The sequence below is a fragment of the Schistocerca nitens genome, chromosome 6, assembly GCF_023898315.1.
Source record: "Schistocerca nitens isolate TAMUIC-IGC-003100 chromosome 6, iqSchNite1.1, whole genome shotgun sequence".
Lineage (NCBI taxonomy): Eukaryota > Metazoa > Arthropoda > Insecta > Orthoptera > Acrididae > Schistocerca > Schistocerca nitens.
The window spans coordinates 7,691,590-7,699,045 of NC_064619.1; positions in this window are offsets into that span (position 1 = coordinate 7,691,590).

A 7,456-nucleotide genomic window follows, 5' to 3' on the forward strand; every position below is an offset into this window, starting at 1 on the left:
GCACGCTGCGCCTACGTTGCACAAGAACAATTACTCCGAACATAGACGCAATTGTAAAGGGCAAAAAGTACAAGATAACCGAGAATCCCACACTTCAGTGACACCTTTTATTGTGTAACAGTTCACAAATTAATGCAAATGTAGAGGCATACACTAAGCTAATAAAATTACGTGGCATGTGTACATTCTCCTTTACTTGTTTCATTTGTCGCAGTAATGATTCGTGAGTGATATCCCTGCAGGTGGCCGCGGATTTACATTGACTGGCGGCAGCTGTTGTGAGCCCCACGTGACTCTCCCCACTCTCCGCTCTGGTCCGGTAGTGGGGGTAGCGTGCTCGCTCTGCTCCGTGCTCATGCCTTGCTGCTCACAACTTGCTCTGTGAGCACGTATGTTGTGAAGCCCTGGTTTAGAGTGTGGCGCAGACCTTACAACACCATGGACCAATTTTGTAAAAAAAATCGCTGAGCAATCTAGTGGTGGCTCCATAATGGTATGAGCTGTATTTACATGGAACTGACGAGGTTCTCTGGTCCCACTGAACCTATCATTGACTGGAAATTATGTTCCGCTACTTGGGGACAATTTTCAGCCATTCATGGACTTCATACCCCAAACAACAATGGAATTTTTATGGATGACAAAAGTGCCATATCATCGGGCCTCAATTTTTCGCAGAACGTTCTGAAAAATTCGGGTGAATGATTTGCCCACTCAGACCGGCCGACGTAAATTTAATCGAACATTCACGGAACATAATCGAGAGGTAATTCGTTCACAAAATCGTGCGCCTGCAACGCTTTCCAATTATGGACGGGTGTGGAGGCAGCGTGGTAATATATTTCTGCACGGGACGTCCAACGGCATTTTGAGTCCATGCCATGTCGAGTTTCTGCACTAAACTGGGCAAAAGGAAGTCTGACATAACATCAGGAAGTATCCCACGACGTTTACCACCTCAGTGTTCATTAAGTAACCGACGGACGGCGTTGCCGCAGACTTGCGACTCCGAACTCGCGTAAGAGCGAATAATTTGACAGTTGACGTTTCAACGATCGACCTCCAGTTTTCAGCCTGGATGCACAGTTTTTGAGTTTTCGAAACAACAGTTGGATCAGCATCAACAGCAGTTCCAGCAACAACTGACGCAGCAACAGCAAAAGCAACAGGCGGGTCGTCACCATTTGTGGGTACTTGAGCAGCCTATGTAGCAACAACAGCCAGTGCACACGACACCACCGCAACCAGCGGATAATTCCAGCGAAATGAAGGAGACCTTGGAAGTCTATCCGCGTCACCTCTTTCTTTACTGCAAGGCAAGAGGTATTTCACAACATGTTCGTCAATGTACTATACTACCACATTCAAGTAGTAAATTATACTAATTAGTCTACAAGGACGGCCGTTGATTGATCCCAGTATTTTAGAGTTTATTGCTGTTTGTGATTTACTTTTAAACATTACAGACACCGAACTCAGAACCGCAAGCTTAAAACTTTAGCGCTTGACCGGCGGGGCTGCGCCGAAATCGTAAATATCGCAATAGATTGGCATGTGGCGCGTCGCCAGATGCAAACTTCATTTCGCGGTAATTCGTATGTGGGGGTTCTCATCGCCACATGCCTTGTATTGATTTATTCTGACATCTTTCGGCAAGCGATTTAACTACGACGAAGCACATTTGTCGATCGCATACCGCTGTTTCGTTTACATGTTTCTAGTTCACTCCGAAGGCGGTATTCGGAACCATAACAACAAAAATAGGGAATTCATATGATAAAACTAAAGGGCTATTGTAGATTTTGGATGAAAGCGTGAGTGACTTGACCGATGATAGCAGTAACAAAACAATGACAGTGGGCAATAGCTTCATTCTCCACAATTACATTAATTCAGAAATTCAACTTGAGCCCCAAGAGATGCAGAGTGGTATTTCTGAAATATCTGGTCGGAAATATATGGAGCACAAAAGGAAGAAAGAGGGGAAGACCATCTACTTTGGATAACGATGAAAGGCTACCAAAGCTGCCACATTACTCCAAAGAAAAGAGCAACAGTAAGGATTGTGCCGTTTACAGCTACAAAAAGGGAAATTCTTACCACTGCAACACATGATCTAGAAAACCAGGACTCCGAGGCCTAAGTGACGAAATACATGAAATGAAAGACAAAATATAAGATTTTCAGAGCTACAACATACGAGGGCTGTTAAATAAATAATGATCATAATTTTTTTATGGTCAGAATTTCTCGCGCTAAAATTTAATGTTATATTCTGTAAGCTTAATGTGCAACAAACACGGCGTAGTAGTTTCATTGTTGGGACTCCTGGTTCCCCCCTGTGAAAGGCAGGCATGGTCTGACATGTTCAGTATCGCCTACCGCTGCAATGGAGGTAACACGCGAGGAACAATATGCGGCTGTTAAATCCTGCTTTCGTCTCAACAAATCTTGAGCTGGGCCCTGTACAATGTTGCAGGAGGCCTATGGAGAGTCTGTTCTTCCCTGCAGCACAGCTCGAAGGTGGTTTGAAATGTTTAAAGAGGGGAGACAATCAGTTTCAAAGGAAGTTGGACCCGGTGCTTCAGTTACTGCTGTTACGGAAGAAAACTTCAACACTGCTGCAGTCGTTGTGAGAGAGGATCGACGAATTACCTCAAGATCACTTTCTGAAATACTGAACATTTCATTGGGTGCCACCCACACGTTGGTGACAGAAAAATTACGCATGACACGTGTTTCTGTGAGATGGATTCCAAGACCGTTGATTCCCGAACAAAAGAGCATTCGCATGCTAATCTGCATGCAGTTAAAGTTGATGTTAGAGGAAGATCCGGAGTTCCTTCCAAATATAATCACTGCTGATGAAACTTGGCTACATGATTTTGATCCTGAGAGCAAACATCCTTCATTACCAACCCCCCAAAAAAGCAAAAGTGGTTGCTTCTGCTGGGAGAGTTATGGTCATCTCATTCCAGCATGTTGTACCTGTACACACATCAGTAACTGGGCAATAGTACAGGGATGTCCTGAAAACATTGCAAGTCCATATCAGGCCCAAAAGACCACATTCCCGGAAGCAGGCTGGATGCTGCACCACGATATTGCCAATGTTGTTGCTGAATATCTTGCAAAAATCAACGTGAAGTGCATCCCCCACCCTCCTTATAGTCCGGATTTAGCCCCGCGTAACTTTTTCTATTCCCTAACATGAAGGAACGCCTTCGTGGGAGGCATCATCAATCATCAGAAGCAGTGATGAAGGCTGCGGAGGCGATTTTGAAGGACCTCTCAAACTATGATTTCCAGCATGTATTTGAAGTCTGGCAGAAACGCTGGGACAAGTGCATCGCATTCATGGGAGACTACTTTGAGAAGGACCGTCAAAATGATGAGGATGAGTGAAGGAATGTTGTCAAAAATATTATGATCATTCTTTATTGAACAGCCCTCGCATGTGTAATTTGTTTTACTGTTTATAGTTTGCCATAACTTCATTATACGAGGGTGTAACGGTTCTTTATTTACGTGACTATTACGGCACTCCAACCCCAGTTCTCGATACGAGTCATATCGTACTACTTCTCTGCAAAGTAACGGACATATTTTTGTGACAATATTCACATTTGGTTTTATTAATGTATAGGTACTCCGATGTATCGATATATTAGTCATATGGTTCTTCTGTGTATCCATTTCTGTGAGACTGTCATAATCTTTGACGCGAATGCGCACAGAGCAGTCTTTGTTTCATTTTGCAGAAGTTGTTATTTCGCTTTGTAAAAGAACAGTCAAGTCTTGTGTTTGGTTAAAGTGGAAATTAAATATATGAACATTGAGACAAAACTGTTTTCTTGATGATGTGACAATTAAGAAGTAGTATATGTGAATTTACAAGAAGTTTAATAAAAATGTGGATCATGAACACCAAGTCAAAAATTATTTCTACCGTACCATTGTTCTGATCTGCGATTGTTTGATCATTAAGAATTTCCTGAAAAACGCATTTGTTAGGTCTTCAAATATTGCTAAAATACAGATCTGGACCTTCAAGCAATCAAAGTGGAATCACCCTAGAATCAACAAGATGTGCCATAACAACTTCGACGAAATCTACGTGGAAATCCATTCAAGATAAGTGCCAAAATTAATGACTTTTTTACAGTGACTTCATTTTTTCCATTCTGACGATACCACCCACAGTCAATAACTTTGTTGTTGCCCGATACAGCGAATATATGCTGCGTGAGCAACATTATTAATCTGATTTCTAACCTACTTTGCAAGTGGTGATATTGTTAGAAGGATCACTCCGTAAGTCATAGTAACTATAGTATATCTTGCTATAATGCGACAGCTTGAGAATTCCACTATGTGCATTGACGCGGTATGGCAGTGTCGAATGTCAACATAAAATAGGGTTCCAGTACATTAGGTCCCGTTAAAGGCTGAAATGAAACACACGCATTGGAACTCTGTGAAATTTTATTGTGCACGGTACGAACAGAACAAAAATGAATCAAAATTGTCTCCCAGTGTACACACACATCGTTGCCAAGGTCGGGGAAGACGTAGAATCAATTGGCATTGCTATCAATGTCTTTCACCTGTCGCCGCAATGCCTTGAGGACGTTCTCCCTGTTTACAAAGCGCCTCCAACCCAGTGGTTTCCTCAGCTGTGTAATGAGGTCTGCTGAGTAGGGTGGGTGGGGGATGATTAACCTTGTAGCACGCCCAACCTCACGCTGACTGTTTCTGGCGCTGGTACCGAGCCATCCTCGCATGCGGTCGCAGTGTGTTGGTTGGTTTCGGTAATGTTTGCCGCGGCTTTCGAATGTATTTACTACAATCACGGTTATCCCACACGTTCCCACGATATATCATTGTAGCTATCACTTATGGAATGACCCTCATATGTATTGGGGGTTATTTTCAGTACAAATATTAAGAGTCTTGTAGCAGTACAGTGTGTAAAAGAATAGATTGGAGAAGGTTAGCTCTTGCTACTGTGAGAAATAGGTGAATCAAAGTTAGATGGCTTGGGCAGCAGAATTATATTTGTCTAGATAATGTAATTTTTAGTAGATATATGCTGGGTTGTTCGTAAGTACCTCTGAGGTTTCAGAAAACGACTGCATGAAAACAGTACACACAGAAAATAGACACACATCACTGGATAGACCATATCTCCAAATTTGTAGAGAGCCCCTATATGGATATAGATCGTAACGCGGCAAACGTCGATAAGTGCGTGCAATTAACTGAAATCGCTGACACGAACTGCCTGGGGACGCGTCACAGCAGCCAGGACTACTTATCCGTAGGCGTGAACAAATTTGAAGCGACTGTACGGAACGGCTGTTGCATGTTCTGAGACGACTGTCCCCTAGTCCAACGACGTCACGGCGCGAATCGAAACTTGGAGAGATGATCTATCATTTTTCTGTTTGTCTTGCAACTATCATGTAGTTTTATGAGACCTAGGAGGTACTTATGATTAACCCTGTGGACTGAACAGGTGGGGCGAAAGACTACATACCTCTCTTACACCACACTGAATAAGAGCACAGTGTTCTTGGTAGTCCATTCTTACGGTTTCCTATTGGTTTTTGTACATGTTGTATATTAGCCACATTCCCCTATAGATGACCTATTTTCCTGAGAATTTCAAACGTCTTACAAAAACACTGAGTCAGTTTCATGAGTGTGAGTAAAGATAATAAAGTGTTCATTAATGCTAACACTAATCATGTGTGTGTATCCTTTAAACTGACTCACTTCACGTCACTTCAATAAAAGAATCGTTCAAATGATCTATGTAACATGTAAGTAACAAACTAATTAACAATTTTACATTGTTGAACGCTTTTTCTAGGTCGACAAAACCCATGAAAATGTCTTGATACTCCTTAAGTCTCACTTCCATTATTTTCATTAATGTGATTCTTTTCCATAGACGACCTCTACTGAGGACATGCCAACCACAGGCGTTTCGCGACTCTTTTTTCTTACTTTTTACCTGACGATTTTCTTTTCTGGTAGTTTTCTCATAAAGAATTCTTCTTTTCCCTTGATGACCATAGCACATGGCTTTCTTCTTCACGAAATTTTTAATTGTTGAGCTCAATGTTAGGAATTTCCACGAACGGTAAAAGGTTTCTTCGCACTTCTGTGAAAACACAATGCTAATCACAAGGCTGGCATTTGTTGCCAGAGCAAAGAAATTTGTGATAACCGGTAGTAAGGACAAAAATTGATATGGGACTCTGAAATTGCACACCAGTGACAGTCTTAAGTTCCCAGTTCTGACCTCATCACTAATACCAGGTTGGTGCATAAGTTGTTACCTTTTTCAATAACTTTAATAAACACAACAGATACACATAACAGAGACTTCAGTCATCATTAATATATTCTCCTTCACTGTTTTCAACAGTCTGTCAACGCTGGGGTAACTTTTCGACTCCATGGCTGTAGAAATCACGTCGGGTTTTGAGGCGAAGTGCTCGTCAAGCCAAGTAAGGACCGCATTTTCATCTGGAAAGGAAGTTCCTTGAATGTTGTTCGGCAGAAAGCGGAAAAAGGGAAAGTCTGACTGTGCAAGATCAAGTGGGCAAGGTGGGTGCGGAATGATTTCCCAATCCAACTGCTGTATAGTGTTTCTGGTAGTCTAGTAGAATGTGGACAGGCGTTGTTGTGGGGTAGCATCGTTTCACACTATCTTCCTGGTCGTTGTTCTACGAATACGTCTGCAAGACGTCCCAGTTCTGAACTCGTAGTAGACCAAACCATCGCTGTTCCACCTTCCACCAGATGCATAATATTATCTTTTGTGGATGCGTGCAGGTCTTCGTACGGTGAGTTGCTGCTTTGTTAAGGTTCAACCATTGTCTTCATTTTCTTATGTTAACAGGAAGGTATAATTTATCGTCACCAGTAACGATACGTGATAGGAACGGTGTTGTTCATGAGCCAATTGTTGACGAGAAATCAGAGATGCACATATGGCTACCCGAAGATTTTTGAGATTTTGGCTTAGAACATCCGGTATCCACATACCGGATTTTTGAACCTTCCCCACTGCGTGCAAATCTCGTACCATGGTGGAATGATCACATCTGCCAGTTCTCGAGTGCACTGAAGCGGATCATTGTGGATTAATGCGTTTATACGATCTTCTTCAAACCCCGAAGATTTTCGTGAAAATGGAGAGGCGCTAATGTCAAATCGAGAAAATAGTTTTCTTGTTGTGCTCTATCCATTGGCGCTATCCCTACACAATGCACGAAAGTTTCTGCTTGCCTCCCCTACTGTCAATCCTCTATGGAACTCAAACAGAAGAATATGTTGGAAAAGTTCCTATTTCTCCACTTGACACTCCATTTTCAAGAGTCCATAGCTCCATTCACTACCTCTAAATGATAAAATAATGATTTGTAAACTCATGCAGCAACAG